At 49.1% G+C, this 18,126-nt stretch overlaps 1 long non-coding RNA gene across 1 annotated transcript in view; it reads left to right on the forward strand.

Annotated features, from left to right (window-relative positions):
• LOC143792882 (uncharacterized) overlaps positions 1-18,126 on the forward strand; it is a 96,940-nt gene that overhangs the window by 63,568 nt on the left and 15,246 nt on the right. The window contains exon 2 of the long non-coding RNA XR_013219982.1: positions 14,706-14,795. This is a non-coding gene — a long non-coding RNA (uncharacterized LOC143792882). The remainder of the gene's footprint in view (positions 1-14,705; positions 14,796-18,126) is intronic.

The raw sequence follows: 18,126 nt of genomic DNA on the forward strand, positions 1-18,126 counted from the left end.
CCAGGGACAGGAGGAGGAGGAGGAGGTGGTGGAGGAGATAGGAGGGATTGCCACACACACAGCAGGGGAACAGCTGACATTACTGAACCCCAATAACAGAGGAGGGACTGTTGGGACTGTGCGTACAGCACTACCAGGCAACAACTAGCGGTGTTGGAGCCCAGGGACAGGAGGAGGAGGAGGAGGTGGTGGAGGAGATAGGAGGGATTGCCACACACACAGCAGGGGAACAGCTGACGTTACTGAACCCCAATAACAGAGGAGGGACTGTTGACTGTGCGTACAGCACTACCAGGCAACAACTAGCGGTGTTGGAGCCCAGGGACAGGAGGAGGAGGAGGAGGTGGTGGAGGAGATAGGAGGGATTGCCACACACACAGCTGGGGAACAGCTGACGTTACTGAACCCCAATAACAGAGGAGGGACTGTTGGGACTGTGCGTACAGCACTACCAGGCAACAACTAGCGGTGTTGGAGCCCAGGGACAGGAGGAGGAGGAGGAGGTGGTGGAGGAGATAGGAGGGATTGCCACACACACAGCAGGGGAACAGCTGACGTTACTGAACCCCAATAACAGAGGAGGGACTGTTGGGACTGTGCATACAGCACTACCAGGCAACAACTAGCGGTGTTGGAGCCCAGGGACAGGAGGAGGAGGAGGAGGAGGAGGTGGTGGAGGAGATAGGAGGGATTGCCACACACACAGCAGGGGAACAGCTGACGTTACCGAACCCCAATAACAGAGGAGCGACTGTTGACTGTGCGTACAGCACTACCAGGCAACAACTAGCGGTGTTGGAGCCCAGGGACAGGAGGAGGAGGAGGAGGTGGAGGAGATAGGAGGGATTGCCACACAAACAGCTGGGGCACAGCTGACGTTACTGAACCCCAATAACAGAGGAGGGACTGTTGGGACTGTGCGGGCAGCACTTCTGGACGGCAACTAGCGGTGTTGGAGCCCAGGGCCTGGAGGAGGAGGAGGTGGAGGAGATTGGAGGGATTGCCACACACACAGCTGGGGAACAGCTGACGTTACTGAACCCCAATAACAGAGGAGCGACTGTTGACTGTGTGTACAGCACTACCAGGCAACAACTAGCGGTGTTGGAGCCCAGGGACAGGAGGAGGAGGAGGTGGAGGAGATAGGAGGGATTGCCACACACACAGCAGGGGAACAGCTGACGTTACTGAACCCCAATAACAGAGGAGCGACTGTTGACTGTGCGTACAGCACTACCAGGCAACAACTAGCGGTGTTGGAGCCCAGGGACAGGAGGAGGAGGAGAGGAACACAGTGTAGGCCGAAGCCTGATTGGAGAAAGTCTAAAGGGAACCTTTAACCCCCCCCCCAAGGCGTTTGTAGCTGAAAGAGCCAGCTTGTGCAGCACAAAGGATGCAAAAGGAAAAGGTGGCTCTTTTCATTATGCTCCTTGCAAACACAGAACTGAACACTTATAAAATGTGTCCCCTGATACCGTGAGACCGTCCCGGAGGTGGGACTTTCCTTCGTAATATGACGCAGCACAGCCGTCATTCCTACCCCCTTGGCGCCGTGCCCCGGCTCCTCAGCGTTGTTTGATTCCTTCCCGGAGCCTGCGCTGTTATGTTATCCCTTGGCCAGGCACACTTAGCGCTGCCCATCTTCTGGCATCATTTGGTGTCAGGCTGGCTGCGCCTGTGCGGACGTGCTGGCCGAGAGCCCGCCTTGCAGTGTCGTCTAATGTAATCCCACCGCGGGCCTGAGATCCATGGCCATGCGCAGTGCATATCCTCGCCTCTCACTCCCCTCCCTACGGCTTCTTCAGACTGTGCGGTGTCACGGCCATGGCATGCTATTAGGGACCAGCTGACACCGCACAGTCTGAAGAAGCCGTAGGGAGATGAGTGAGAGGTGGAGGTTCAGATATGCACTGCGCATGTCCATGGATCTCAGGCCCCCAGTGGGATTAAATCAGAAGACACTGCGAGGCGGGCTCTCGGCCAGCGCGGCCGCACAGGCGCAGCCATCCTGACACCAAATGATGTCAGAAGTGTGCCTGGCCAAGGGATAACATAACAGCGCAGGCTCTGGGACGGAATCAAACAATGCTGAGCAGCCGGCGCACCGCGCCGGGGGGGTAAGAATGACGGCTGTGCTGCGTCACATTACGAAGGAAAGTCCCACCTCCGGGACAGTTTTACGGTATCAGTGGACACATTTTATAAGTGTTAAGTTCTGCGTGTGCAAGGAGCTAAACAAAAATAGCTACCTTTTCCTTGTGCAGCATTACTGCTGCACAAGGTGGCTCCTTCAGTAACAAACGCCTTGGGGGGGGGACAGGTTCCCTTACATTTCAGTTGTTGTGTCAGCGTGGCGGTCGCAGGACACATTGCCGGCTACACAGCTGGGGATCAGCTGACGTTACTGAAACCCAATAACACTGGGTCGTATGTTTTGACTGTGCAGACGGCACTTCTGAGCCTCAACTGGCGGTGTTGGAGCCCAGGAATTTTAGTTCAGGTGGTAGAAAGATGAACACAACAGGAGACCTGGATAACGTAGACAGTCACCTAATTATTTAATCAGGAAGAGGAGTGGCAAATTCCGGCGAGATCCAGGCCTTGTTCATTTTCAGGAAAGTAAGCCGGTCAACGTTATCGGAGGATAGTCGCATGCGACGGTCAGTTAGTACACCACCTGCAGCACTAAAGACGCGTACCGATAATACACTAGCCGCAGGGCAAGCCAGCACCTCCAATGCATACTGGCTTAGCTCTGGCCATGTACCCAGCTTTGAGACCCAAAACTTGAAAGGTGAAGAGCCGTCTGGGAGTACAGCAAGAGGGCAAGACATGTAGTCTGTCACCATCTGACGGAACCGTTGCCTCCTGCTGACTGGAGCCGTCTGTGATGGTGTTGACTTTTGTGGCGGGCACAGAAAACTGTGCCACAGTTGGGCCATACTGCTCTTGCCTTGGGCAGAGGCACTGCTTCTGCTCCCTCTTTGTGCAGAGCCTCCACCACTGCCTGGACGCACTGAGCTGCTTTATAATGCACTAGCAGCACTTCTCTCAGTTGGAATGGAGAAGATGATGGAATTCACCAGTGTGTCTTGTTACTCCCGCATTTTTCGCTCCCGGTTCAACAGTGTGATGAGGCTTTCTACGTTGTCCCAGTAGCGAGGATCGAGGAGGGTGAACACCCAATATTCAGACATGTTGAGAATGTGGGCGATGCGGCGGTCGTTTCTCAGGCACTGCAGCATGTAATCCACCATGTGCTGCAGACTGCCAACTGCCCAAGAAACGCTGTCTCCTGCTGGAGGCGTGATCTCTGCCCGCTCATCATCACCCCACCCTCGCTGTACACACTGAGGTACTGGACAATTGTGTAACTCCCTCCTCTGGACGGATGTCTTCCTCCTCCTCATCCTCCTCACAAACTGTCCCCTGCCTACGCGTTTGTGAGGAACCACGTGGCGCTGACTGTCCAGAAGATGATGGAAATGTTGAATCCTCATCCTCCACCTCTTCCACAACATCATCCCTTAGCGCTTGCAGTGATTTTTCAAGCAGGCAGATAAGGGGGACAGTCATGCTGACTAGTGCATCATCTGCACTCGCCATCCGCGTGGAATAATCGAAGGGACGCAAAACCTGGCAGACGTCATTCATAGTGGCCCACTCTGTGGTTGTGAAGTCTGAACGGCGCGGAGTGCGACTTCTTTGCGCCTGATGCAGCTGGTACTCCATTACAGCTTGCTGCTGCTCACACAACCGCTCCAACATATGTAACGTGGAATTCCACCTGGTAGGTAGGTCACATATGATGCGATGTTCCGGCAGGTGGTGTCGGCGCTGCAGAGCCGCAATGTGCGCTTTTGCCGTGCTGGAACGCCGCAAGTGAGCACACTCTAGGCGGACCTTGTGCAGCAGTGCATCAAGATCTGGATAGTCCCTCAAAAAACTCTGCACGACCAAATTGAGCACATGTGCCAGACATGGGATGTGAGTGAGGTTGCCAAGGCCCAGAGCTGCCACCAGATTTCGGCCATAATCACACACTACCATGCCTGGCTGGAGATTCGCTGGCACAAACCACACATCGCTCTCCTGCTTGATGGCATTCCAGAGCTCCTGCGCTGTGTGGCTTCGATTCCCCAAAGAAATTAATTTCAAGACGGCCTGTTGACGTTTGGCCACGGCTGTGCTCATGTCGGTCGTAACAGGTAAACGTTCATCACGGGTCCATGTGGAGGTGGACTGTGACGGCTCCTGCAGCGATGATTCTGAGGAACTGGTGTAAGAGGAGGAGTCAATGCGTACAGAATGGATTCCTGCAATCCTTGGAGTGGGCAGGACACGTCCTGCGCCACTCGCACGATCTGTACCCGGCTCAACGACATTAACCCAATGGGCAGTGAGGGAAAGGTATCGCCCCTGTCCATGTTGACTGGTCTGTTGTGGATTCTGTTTGTGGGCTCCCTCTGGTGGTTACTGCTGGTACTGGGTGACTTTGGTGGGTTGCGGCCTTTGGTTTCCACCTGTCCATCAGAGGCTGGGTGTTTCCTATTTTACCTGGCCTTTCTGTCATTCCCTTGCCGGCTATCAATGTATTCAGATGTGCTCTGTTTGGTTCCTGCCTACCTGCTCCCAGATCTTTCAGGATAAGCTAAGTGCTGATTTTCAGTTGTTTGGTTTTTTGTCCAGCTTGCTTATTATGTCTCTATGCTAGCTGGTAGCTCTAGTGGACTGAGGTTCTCCCCATGTGCCATGAGTTGGCACATGGGTTCTTGTAATCTCAGGATGGTTTTTTTGATTAGGGTTTTTTGCTGACCGCTCAGTCCCCTTTTGTATCTTTCTGCTTTCTAGTTTACAGCGGGCCTCAATTTGCTAAAGCTATATATATCATCTCTATGTGTGTGCCTTCCTCTCATTTCACCGTCAATACATGTGAGGGGGCAACTATATCTTTTGGGGTTCATTCCTCTGGAGGCAAGTGAGATCTTATTTTCTCTGCAGTACTAGTTAGCTCTTAGGCTGGTGCGTGGCGTCTAGAACCAACGTAGGCACGCTCCCTGGCTATCTCTAGTTGCGTTTGTCAGGCGTAGGGCAGCGGTCAGCCCAGGTTCCATCACCCTAGAGCTCGTCCGTTATTTATTTGTACTTTGCTTGTCCTGTGCTATCCCTAGCCATTGGGGATTCATGACAGTATAGCCGGCCCACAAAGTGTTAATTGTTTGGGCTGAAGCAGGAGAAAAAGAAGTGTTTAAGGGAAATTTTTTATTTTTTTTTTTTCCTTCAGAGTTTTGCTGCCTAGCCCTTAATTGCTGTCTAGCTGCTTCTTACCTCCTCTTAACCCTTGAATGGCTCTGATCTTAGCTGTTTAACATGGATGTCCAGAGTTTGGCTTCCAGCCTGAGTAATCTCGCGGCAAAAGTTCAAAACATACAGGATTTTGTTGTTCACACTCCCATGTCTGAACCTAGAATTCCTATTCCAGAGTTCTTTTCTGGAGATAGATCTACCTTCCTGAATTTCAGGAACAATTGTAAATTGTTTCTTTCTTTAAAATCTCGCTCCTCTGGAGACCCTGCTCAACAGGTCAAGATTGTAATATCTTTCCTGCGGGGCGACCCTCAGAATTGGGCATTTGCATTGGCACCAGGGGATCCTGCATTGCTCAGTGTGGATGCGTTTTTTCTGGCATTGGGATTGCTCTATGAGGAACCTAACCTGGAGATTCAGGCTGAAAAGGCTTTATTAGCCCTCTCTCAGGGGCATGATGAAGCGGAAATATATTGTCAAAGATTTCGGAAATGGTCGGTGCTTACTCAGTGGAATGAGTGCGCCCTGGCTGCAAACTTCAGAAATGGTCTTTCTGAGGCCATTAAGGATATTATGGTGGGGTTCCCTACGCCTACAGGTCTGAATGAGTCTATGGCTATGGCCATTCAGATTGATCGGCGTTTACGGGAGCGCAAACCCGTGCACCAGTTGGCGGTGTCTTCTGAACAGGCACCTGAGACTATGCAATGTGATAGAATTCAGTCCAGAAGTGAACGGCAAAATTATAGGCGGAAAAATGGATTGTGTTTTTATTGTGGTGATTCAGCTCATGTTATATCAGCATGCTCTAAACGCACAAAAAGGGTTGATAAATCTTTTGCCATTGGTACTCTGCAGCCTAAGTTCATTTTGTCTGTGACTCTGATTTTTTCACTGTCTTCCATTTCCGTCGATGCCTATGTGGATTCGGGCGCTGCCCTGAGTCTTATGGATTGGTCATTTGCTAAACGCTGCGGTTTTAGTCTGGAGCCTCTGGAAGTTCCTATTCCTCTGAAGGGAATTGACTCTACACCATTGGCTATGAATAAACCGCAGTACTGGACACAAGTGACCATGCGCATGACTCCCATTCATCAGGAGGTGATTCGCTTCCTTGTACTGTATAATTTACATGATGTACTAGTGCTTGGTCTGCCATGGTTACAAACTCATAATCCTGTCCTGGACTGGAAAACAATGTCTGTGTTAAGCTGGGGATGTCAGGGGGTTCATGGTGATGCACCTCCGATTTCAATCGCTTCATCTACTCCTTCTGAGATCCCTGCGTTTTTGTCTGACTATAGGGATGTTTTTGAGGAGCCTAAGCTCAATTCGCTCCCTCCTCATAGAGAGTGTGACTGTGCTATAGAATTGATTCCTGGCAGTAAGTTCCCTAAGGGTCGTTTATTTAATCTGTCACTACCAGAGCATACTGCTATGCGGAATTATATTAAGGAGTCCTAGGAAAAGGGACATATTCGTCCATCTTCGTCCCCTCTGGGAGCAGGTTTTTTTTTCGTGGCAAAAAAAGATGGTTCCCTGAGGCATTGTATAGATTATCGCCTTCTAAATAAGATTACAGTCAAATATCAGTATCCATTGCCATTATTAACTGATTTGTTTGCTCGCATTAAGGGGGCCAGGTGGTTCACTAAGATAGATCTTCGCGGTGCGTATAATCTGGTGCGGATAAAACAGGGTGATGAGTGGAAAACCGCATTTAATACGCCTGAGGGCCATTTTGAGTATTTGGTAATGCCTTTTGGACTCTCCAATGCTCCGTCAGTCTTTCAGTCCTTTATGCACAATATTTTCCGTGAATATCTGGATAAGTTTATGATTGTGTATTTGGATGATATTTTGGTGTTTTCTGATGACTGGGAGTCTCATGTTCTACAGGTCAGGAAGGTGTTTCAGGTTCTGCGGGCCAATTCTCTGTTTGTGAAGGGCTCAAAGTGTCTCTTCGGAGTCCAGAAGATTTCTTTTTTGGGGTACATTTTTTCTCCTTCTACTATTGAGATAGATCCCGTCAAGGTTCAGGCTATTTGTGACTGGACACAACCTACATCTGTTAAGAGCCTTCAGAAGTTCTTGGGGTTTGCTAATTTTTATCGTCGGTTCATTGCTAATTTTTCCAGTATTGTTAAACCTTTGACTGATTTGACTAAAAAGGGTGCTGATGTTGCTGATTGGTCTCCTGCGGCTGTGGAGGCCTTTCAGGAACTTAAGCGCCGGTTTTCTTCTGCTCCTGTGTTGTGTCAACCAGATGTTTCACTTCCTTTTCAGGTTGAGGTTGATGCTTCCGAGATTGGAGCGGGGGCGGTTTTGTCACAGAGAAGTTCTAATGGCTCGGTGATGAAGCCATGTGCATTCTTCTCTAGAAAATTCTCGCCCGCCGAGCGCAATTATGATGTGGGTAATCGGGAGCTTTTGGCCATGAAGTGGGCATTTGAGGAGTGGCGTCATTGGCTTGAGGGTGCTAAACATCGTGTGGTGGTCTTGACTGATCACAAGAATCTCATTTACCTTGAGTCTGCCAGGCGTTTGAATCCTAGACAGGCTCGTTGGTCGTTGTTTTTTTCTCGTTTCAATTTCGTGGTTTCATACCTGCCAGGTTCAAAGAATGTGAAGGCAGATGCTCTTTCCAGGAGTTTTGTGCCTGACTCTCCTGGAGACTCTGGGCCTACTGGTATCCTTAGGGATGGGGTAATATTGTCCGCCGTATCCCCAGACTTGCGACGTGCATTGCAGGAGTTTCAGGTGGATAAACCGGATCGTTGTCCCCCAGAAAGACTGTTTGTCCCGGATGATTGGACCAGTAGAGTCATCTCCGAGGTCCATTCTTCTGTGTTGGCTGGTCATCCTGGAATATTTGGTACTAGAGACTTGGTGGCCAGGTCTTTTTGGTGGCCTTCCTTGTCTAGGGATGTGCGTACCTTTGTGCAGTCTTGTGAAGTGTGTGCTCGAGCTAAGCCTTGCTGTTCTCGGGCCAGTGGGTTGTTGTTATCTTTGCCCATTCCGAAGAGGCCTTGGACGCACATTTCCATGAATTTTATTTCTGATCTCCCGGTTTCACAGAAAATGTCCGTTATCTGAGTTGTGTGTGACCGCTTTTCCAAGATGGTTCATTTGGTGCCCTTGCCTAAGTTGCCCTCCTCCTCTGAGTTGGTCCCTTTATTTTTTCAGAACGTGGTTCGTTTGCATGGGATTCCGGAGAATATCGTTTCTGACAGGGGATCCCAGTTTGTGTCTAGATTTTGGCGGACGTTTTGTGCCAAGATGGGCATTGATTTGTCTTTCTCGTCTGCATTCCATCCTCAGACGAATGGCCAGACGGAGCGAACTAATCAGACCTTGGAAACTTATTTGAGGTGTTTTGTTTCTGCTGATCAAGATGACTGGGTTGCTTTTTTGCCACTGGCCGAATTTGCTCTTAATAATCGGGCTAGTTCTGCCACGTTGGTCTCTCCTTTTTTTTGTAATTCGGGGTTTCATCCTCGTTTTTCCTCTGGTCAGGTGGAGTCTTCGGATTGTCCTGGAGTGGACGTGGTGGTGGACAGGCTACATCAGATTTGGAATCAGGTGGTGGACAATTTGAAGCTATCTCAGGAGAAGACTCAGCAGTTTGCTAATCGCCGTCGCCGCGTGGGTCCCCGACTTCTTGTTGGGGATTTGGTGTGGTTGTCTTCTCGTTTTGTCCCTATGAAGGTCTCTTCTCCTAAGTTCAAGCCTCGGTTCATCGGTCCTTATAGGATCTCGGAGATTCTTAACCCTGTATCTTTTCGTTTGGATCTCCCAGCATCGTTTGCTATTCATAATGTGTTCCATCGGTCGTTGTTGCGGAGGTATGAGGTGCCCGTTGTTCCTTCGGTTGAGCCTCCTGCTCCGGTGCTGGTGGAGGGAGAATTGGAGTATGTTGTTGAGATGATCTTGGATTCTCGTGTTTCCAGACGCAAACTTCAGTATTTGGTTAAGTGGAAGGGTTATGGTCAGGAGGATAATTCCTGGGTGGTCGCCTCCGATGTTCATGCGACTGATTTGGTCCGCGCCTTCCATAGAGCTCACCCTGATCGCCCTGGGGGTTCTCGTGAGGGTTCGGTGACCCCTCCTCAAGGGGGGGGTACTGTTGTGGATTCTGTTTGTGGGCTCCCTCTGGTGGTTACTGCTGGTACTGGGTGACTTTGGTGGGTTGCGGCCTTTGGTTTCCACCTGTCCATCAGAGGCTGGGTGTTTCCTATTTTACCTGGCCTTTCTGTCATTCCCTTGCCGGCTATCAATGTATTCAGATGTGCTCTGTTTGGTTCCTGCCTACCTGCTCCCAGATCTTTCAGGATAAGCTAAGTGCTGATTTTCAGTTGTTTGTTTTTTTGTCCAGCTTGCTTATTATGTCTCTATGCTAGCTGGTAGCTCTAGTGGACTGAGGTTCTCCCCATGTGCCATGAGTTGGCACATGGGTTCTTGTAATCTCAGGATGGTTTTTTTGATTAGGGTATTTTGCTGACCGCTCAGTCCCCTTTTGTATCTTTCTGCTTTCTAGTTTACAGCGGGCCTCAATTTGCTAAAGCTATATATATCATCTCTATGTGTGTGCCTTCCTCTCATTTCACCGTCAATACATGTGAGGGGGCAACTATATCTTTTGGGGTTCATTCCTCTGGAGGCAAGTGAGGTCTTATTTTCTCTGCAGTACTAGTTAGCTCTTAGGCTGGTGCGTGGCGTCTAGAACCAACGTAGGCACGCTCCCTGGCTATCTCTAGTTGCGTTTGTCAGGCGTAGGGCAGCGGTCAGCCCAGGTTCCATCACCCTAGAGCTCGTCCGTTATTTATTTGTACTTTGCTTGTCCTGTGCTATCCCTAGCCATTGGGGATTCATGACACTGGTCCACGCATCGGTGGTGAGGTGGACCTTGCTACTGACGGCATTCAGTAGCGCGTGTTTTATGTGTCCCTCCACATGCTTGTGCAGGGCAGGGACGGCTTGCCTGCTGAAGTAAAAGCGGCTGGGCACATTGTACTGTGGGACTGCCAATGACATCAAGTCACGGAAGCTGTCAGTCTCCACCAGCCTGAATGACAGCATTTCCAGTGACAGAAGTTTGGCAATGCCTGCAGTCAGAGCTTGTGCTCGTGGGTGGTTTGACGAGAAAGGCCGCCTTTTCTCCCATGCCTGTACTACCGATGGCTGTACACTGGGCTGGGAGTGTGTGGATGACTGGGAATGTGGTGCTGCGGGTGGAAATAAAGCGGGTCTCTGGACAACAGGGCCAGAGGTTCTTCCACGGCGATCCTGGGAGGAAGCCGAACCAGCTGCGTGTGAGCTGGAGGAAGAGGCAACACGAGCTGAAGAGGTGGTAGCTGCCACTGTTGTTTGGCCTAGCTCTTCAGTGTGTTTTTGTAACTCCGCCGCGTGCCTGTTGCGCACATGTTTCCACATGTTGGAGGTATTGAGGTTGCTGACATTTCGACCTCTTTTTACTTTGTGATGACACACCTTGCATTTGACATAGCAAATGTCATCTGCAACTATGTCAAAAAAGGACCAGGCACTGCAAGTCTTGGGAGCGCCCTTTTTGGCTTTTGGAAGAGACATGCTCCTAACGGGTGCCAAAGCGGAGGCTGCAGGATCCGCAGTCTTCCCCCTCCCTCTCCCTCTTTGGGCCGTACGGGGAATGTCATGATTCCCAATGGCAGGGAAACATCAGAACACAAAAATAACGGACGAGCTCTGGGTGATGGAATCTCGAGCTGACCGTGAGCTAAATCTACCACACAACTAATAGTAGCCAGGGAGCATACCTGATTAACCCTAGATGCCACGCGCCAGCCGGAGGACTAACTACGCCTAGTAGAGGAAGGAACAGACCTGGCTTACCTCTAGGGAAATACCCCAAAAGATGATAGCAGCCCCCCACATGTAATAACGGTGAGTTAAGAGGAAAAGACATACACAGTATGAAAGTAGATTTAGCAAAGAGAGGTCCACTTACTAGATAGCAGAAAGATACAAAAGAGGACTTCACGGTCAAACTGAAAACCCTTTCAAAAAACCATCCTGAAATTACTTTAAGACTCCTGTGTCAACTCATGATACAGGAGTGGCAATTTCAGCCCACAAGAGCTTCCAGCTACAGAGAAAAACCAAAACTGCAAACTGGACAAAAGATACAAAACAAAAGGACAAAGTCCACTTAGCTGATCAGCAGACTAGTAGCAGGAACATGCAACCGAAGGCTCTGGTTACAATGTTGACCGGCAAGGAAATGACTGGAGAGCAAGGCTAAATAGGAAACTCCCAAACACTGATGGGAGCAGGTGAACTGAGACAGCAAAGACACACAAGTCACCAGTACCACCAGCAACCACCAGGGGAGCCCAAAAGCAGATTCACAACAGGGGAATCTCTTCCTCAGAGCTGCTCCCACCACCTTCCTGTCCCTCACGCCAAGATGGGTCAAGGACCTCATCATCTACACTACCCTCTGCCCCCAACTGCTCCTCCTGGGTAGTCTCAGCAGCAGAGCACGCACCAGAAAGTGGCACCTGAGTGTCATCATCAGCGGATGCGGCCTGCGATGTGGTGACCGGAAGCACTGGCCCACCCGCCTCTTCAGAGGAAGAGAGAAAAAGCTGTTGGGCATCACTGCACCCTGCCTCTTCTTCCATTTCTCCAATGCTGCTTGGCTGGCCCCCTGTTTCCAAGCCAAGAGATTCAGAGAACAGAAGTAGAGACGGCTCCTGTCCTGGGCTCTCTGTCTGCCTGGGCAATTTGGCAGGTGGTGAAGAGACAGATGGCTGCTCTCCAGTGCTCTGTGTCTGAGAGGATGTGGCACTAATTGAAGTTGATGCATTAGCTGCCATCCATCCGACAACGGCTTCAATTTGTTCTTCACGCAGCAGCGGTGTACGGCACTCTGCGACAAAGCTGCGCATGAAGGACTGTTCCCTGGTGAAAGTGGGTGCTGATGAGTCACCGGTGCCCGCAGCAGGCACAGAATCCCCACGTCCTCTCCCTGCTCCGCGCCCACGCCCACGTGCCTTACTCACTGCCTTCTTCATCTTGGTTGACTGATAAAGATAAGCAGAAAAGTACTAACGGCTTTGTGTGCTTATTCCTGAACAACTCCTAACAGGTATAAGAAACACTAATTTTCTAAAGTGTGGACTAGACTTTAATATGAGCTAATGTGGCCTACACAAATGTTAAGTGGTGTCACTGGTGTGTTTGGTGAACTTTATTATTTATTTATTTTTTGGGGACTGAACTGACAACAGAGAGAGCTGCAGTCACACGGAGACCGTGCAGACAGCCGTAAACGGCGCTGCAAGGCCCAAAAACCCTCCTCTACTTTATCCTATGTAGTGTTTTTCCACAAGTTAGCTGGAGACGGGTGGAAAGACACTAATAGGAATTTTTTGAAAAAATGAGCAGCAGACTACACTACTTGAAAAAAAAAAAAAAAAAAACAGTATGAGGCAATGAACCACCCTCCCTGAACTGAATACAACCAGCTATGGATGGCCTATGGCTGCACTCAGACTAGAGAGTGGGCTGCACTCACACACACAGACCTTGCAGATCGCTGTGAAAACAGCGCTACAAGGCAAAAGCAAGGTGAATAGTAGGTGAACACAGCGGTTGCTAAATTAGCCTTTGAAAAGCACAAAGAAGCAAATCGCTATCTCTAAACTGGCCCTCAGTCAGCAAACAGCGTCCTGTCACTAACTGAATTCACAGCAGAGTGAGCGCAAAATGGCGCCAGCGACTTTTAAACTGCATCATGACATCATTTCAGCAGCCAATCACAGCCATGCCAGTAGTTTCATGCCCTCCATGCTGAACAGGATGTGCCCACACTTGGAATCATTCTCATTGGCTGAATTTGTGCAGTTTGAATCTGGGAACTTCCGATTCCGGTATCCGATACGCGGCAAGTATCGGAATCCCGGTATCGGAATTCCGATACCGCAAGTATCGGCCGATACCCGATACTTGCGGTATCGGAATGCTCAACACTACTCATGATCCAAAGCATACCACATCATCTGTAAAACACGGCGGAGGCAGTGTGATGGCTTGGGCATGCATGGCTGCCAGTGGCACTGGGTCACTAGTGTTTATTGATGATGTGACACAGGACAGAAGCAGCCGAATGAATTCTGAGGTATTCAGAGCCACACTGTGTGCTCAGATCCAGCCAAATGCAGCCAAACTGGTTGGTCGTCGTTTCATCCTACAGATAGACAATGACCCAAAACATGAAGCCAAAGCAACCCAGGAGTTAATTAAATCAAAGAAGTGGAATATTCTTGAATGGCCAAGTCAGTCACCTGATCTCAACCAAATTGAGCATGCATTTCACTTGTTAAAGACTAAACTTCAGACAGAAAGGCCCACAAACAAACAGCAACTGAAAACCACCGCAGTGAAGGCCTGACAGAGCATCAAAAAGGAGGAAACACAGCGTCTGGTGATGTCCATGAGTTCAAGACTTCAGGCAGTCATTGCCAGCCAAGGGTTTTCAACCAAGTACTAAAAATGAACATTTTATTTAAAATTATTGAATCTGTCCAATTACTTTTGGTCCTTTTAAAAACAGGGTGGCACATGTTAAGGAGCTGAAACTCTTAAACCCTTCATCCGATTTTAATGTGGATACCCTCAAATGAAAGCTGAAAGTCTGAACTTCAACTGCATCTGAATTGTTTTGTTTAAAATTCATTGTGGTATTGTCTATAACCAAAACTAGAAAAATGTTGTCTCTGTCCAAATATATATGGACCTAACTGTATGAGGGGCTAGGATGCATATATACTGGGAGCCAAGATGGATATATGGGGGAGCCAGGATGCATATATAAGTGGGATGGATTTATGTGGGGAGGCCCGGACAATGGACCAGGATGGATATATTGGGGTCCAGGACAGAAGTATTGGGGGGGCAGGACAAGGGACATATGGGGGCCAGTATGGATAGCTTGGGGGGCAGGATGGATATATGGGGGCCAGGCTGCACAAAGGACATAGGGGGGCAGGCTGGGGCATATTATAAAATAAAGGAGGCCAGGCTGGGCGAGATTATTAAATAAAGGGGGCCAGGATGAGGGACTTAATTACTGTTTGAGGGCCAGAATGAGGAACATGCCATATTAGTTTATGGTGACAAGTGGGGAAGATAATTTATTTAGGGTCCAATTAGGGATATTATTACTACTGTACTGCAATATAGTTTACTTTTTAGGAAACTTTTTCATGGAGGGAACAAAAGGGGGGTCCTGTTATTGTGCAGGGTGGCACTACGTTGCTTTTTTTCTTCATCTGACATAGTGTAGAAGTCAGGGAAAAAGTGGGTAAAGTGCTCTGGAAGTGATCAGCTATTGATGACTGTGTTATTTTTTGCAGAGATGAGTCCTGGCTGGAGGAAGTGATGGTGGTCTGTGTTGGCTGAAGAAGAAAAGCGAAGAAGGAGGACTTCAACTAGAGACGTCACCAGTGAGTGAGTGTATTACATGTACACGCACACTATACACTATATACTGTGTACAGAGCTCCTGTGTATAATGTCACTGGTGATCACTGTATTACAGGTACACTGACACTATGTACAGAGCTCCTGTGTATAATGTCACTGGTGGTCACTGTATCACCTGTACACTGACACTATATACAGAGCTCCTGTGTATGTCACCGGTGATAACTGTATTACCTGTAAGCTGACACTATATACAGAGCTCCTGTGTATAATGTCACTGGTGGTCACTGTATTACCTGTACACTGACACTATATACAGAGCTCCTGTGTATAATGTCACTGGTGATCACTGTATTACCTGTAAGCTGACACTATATACAGAGCTCCTGTGTATAATGTCACTGGTGGTCACTGTATTACCTGTACACTGACACTATATACAGAGCTCCTGTGTATAATGTCACTGGTGATCACTGTATTACCTGTAAGTTGACACTATATACAGAGCTTCTGTGTATAATGTCACTGGGGGTCACTGTTACCTATACACTGACACTATATACAGAGCTCCTGTGTATAATGTCACTGGTGATCCTGTTATGGTTCTCAATGGCAAGAGAACATAGCCCAGCAAACATACGAACTAGCTCTTGGAAGGATGGAAACTAAACTGACCATGAACTAAACCTGCCGCACAACTAACAGTAGCCGGGTAGCGTAGCCTGCGTTTTATCCCTAGACGCCCAGCGCCGGCCGGAGGACTAACTAATCCTGGCAGAGGAAAATATAGTCCTGGCTCACCTCTAGAGAAATTTCCCCGAAAGGCAGACAGAGGCCCCCACAAATATTGGCGGTGATTTTAGATGAAATGACAAACGTAGTATGAAAATAGGTTTAGCAAAATTGAGGTCCGCTTACTAGATAGCAGGAAGACAGAAAGGGCACTTTCATGGTCAGCTGAAAACCCTATCAAAATACCATCCTGAAATTACTTTAAGACTCTAGTATTAACTCATAACATCAGAGTGGCAATTTCAGATCACAAGAGCTTTCCAGACACAGAAACGAAACTACAGCTGTGAACTGGAACAAAATGCAAAAACAAACAAGGACTAAGTCCAACTTAGCTGGGAGTTGTCTAGCAGCAGGAACATGCACAGAAAGGCTTCTGATTACAATGTTGACCGGCATGGAAGTGACAGAGGAGCAAGGCTAAATAGCGACTCCCACATCCTGATGGAAACAGGTGAACAGAGAGGATGATGCACACCAGTTCAATTCCACCAGTGGCCACCGGGGGAGCCCAAAATCCAATTTCACAACAGTACCCCCCCCTCAAGGAGGGGGCACCGAACCCTCACCAGAACCACCAGGGCGATCAGGATGAGCCCTATGAAAGGCACGGACCAAATCGGAGGCATGAACATCAGAGGCAGTCACCCAAGAATTATCCTCCTGACCGTATCCCTTCCATTTGACCAGATACTGGAGTTTCCGTCTGGAAACACGGGAGTCCAAGATTTTTTCCACAACGTACTCCAACTCGCCCTCAACCAACACCGGAGCAGGAGGCTCAACGGAAGGCACAACCGGTACCTCATACCTGCGCAATAATGACCGATGAAAAACATTATGAATAGAAAAAGATGCAGGGAGGTCCAAACGGAAGGACACAGGGTTAAGAATCTCCAATATCTTGTACGGGCCGATGAACCGAGGCTTAAACTTGGGAGAAGAAACCCTCATAGGGACAAAACGAGAAGACAACCACACCAAGTCCCCAACACAAAGCCGAGGACCAACCCGACGCCGGCGGTTGGCAAAAAGCTGAGTCTTCTCCTGGGACAACTTCAAATTGTCCACTACCTGCCCCCAAATCTGATGCAACCTCTCCACCACAGCATCCACTCCAGGACAATCCGAAGATTCCACCTGACCAGAAGAAAATCGAGGATGAAACCCCGAATTACAGAAAAAGGGAGACACCAAGGTGGCAGAACTGGCCCGATTATTGAGGGCAAACTCCGCTAAAGGCAAAAAAGCAACCCAATCATCCTGATCTGCAGACACAAAACACCTCAAATATGTCTCCAAGGTCTGATTCGTCCGCTCGGTCTGGCCATTAGTCTGAGGATGGAAAGCAGACGAGAAAGACAAATCCATGCCCATCCTAGCACAGAATGCTCGCCAAAATCTAGACACGAATTGGGTACCTCTGTCAGAAACGATATTCTCCGGAATACCATGCAAACGGACCACATTTTGAAAAAACAGAGGAACCAACTCGGAAGAAGAAGGCAACTTAGGCAGGGGAACCAAATGGACCATCTTAGAGAAACGATCACACACCACCCAGATGACAGACATCTTCTGAGAAACAGGAAGATCCGAAATAAAATCCATCGAGATGTGCGTCCAGGGCCTCTTCGGGATAGGCAAGGGCAACAACAATCCACTAGCCCGAGAACAACAAGGCTTGGCCCGAGCACAAACGTCACAAGACTGCACGAAGCCTCGCACATCTCGAGACAGGGAAGGCCACCAGAAGGACCTTGCCACCAAATCCCTGGTACCAAAGATTCCAGGATGACCAGCCAACGCAGAAGAATGAACCTCAGAAATGACTTTACTGGTCCAATCATCAGGAACAAACAGTCTACCAGGTGGGCAACGATCAGGTCTATCCGCCTGAAACTCCTGCAAGGCCCGCCGCAGGTCTGGAGAAACGGCAGACAATATCACTCCATCCTTAAGGATACCTGTAGGTTCAGAATTACCAGGGGAGTCAGGCTCAAAACTCCTAGAAAGGGCATCCGCCTTAACATTCTTAGAACCCGGCAGGTAGGACACCACAAAATTAAACCGAGAGAAAAACAACGACCAGCGCGCCTGTCTAGGATTCAGGCGTCTGGCGGACTCAAGATAAATTAGATTTTTGTGGTCAGTCAATACCACCACCTGATGTCTAGCCCCCTCAAGCCAATGACGCCACTCCTCAAAAGCCCACTTCATGGCCAAAAGCTCCCGATTCCCAACATCATAATTCCGCTTGGCGGGCGAAAATTTACGCGAGAAAAAAGCACAAGGTCTCATCACGGAGCAATCGGAACTTCTCTGCGACAAAACCGCCCCAGCTCCGATTTCAGAAGCGTCGACCTCAACCTGAAAAGGAAGAGCAACATCAGGCTGACGCAACACAGGGGCGGAAGAAAAGCGGCGCTTAAGCTCCCGAAAGGCCTCCACAGCAGCAGGGGACCAATCAGCAACATCAGCACCCTTCTTAGTCAAATCAGTCAATGGTTTAACAACATCAGAAAAACCAGCAATAAATCGACGATAAAAGTTAGCAAA

The sequence above is a fragment of the Ranitomeya variabilis genome, chromosome 1 (assembly GCF_051348905.1).
Source record: "Ranitomeya variabilis isolate aRanVar5 chromosome 1, aRanVar5.hap1, whole genome shotgun sequence".
In the NCBI taxonomy this organism is placed as follows: Eukaryota; Metazoa; Chordata; class Amphibia; order Anura; family Dendrobatidae; genus Ranitomeya; species Ranitomeya variabilis.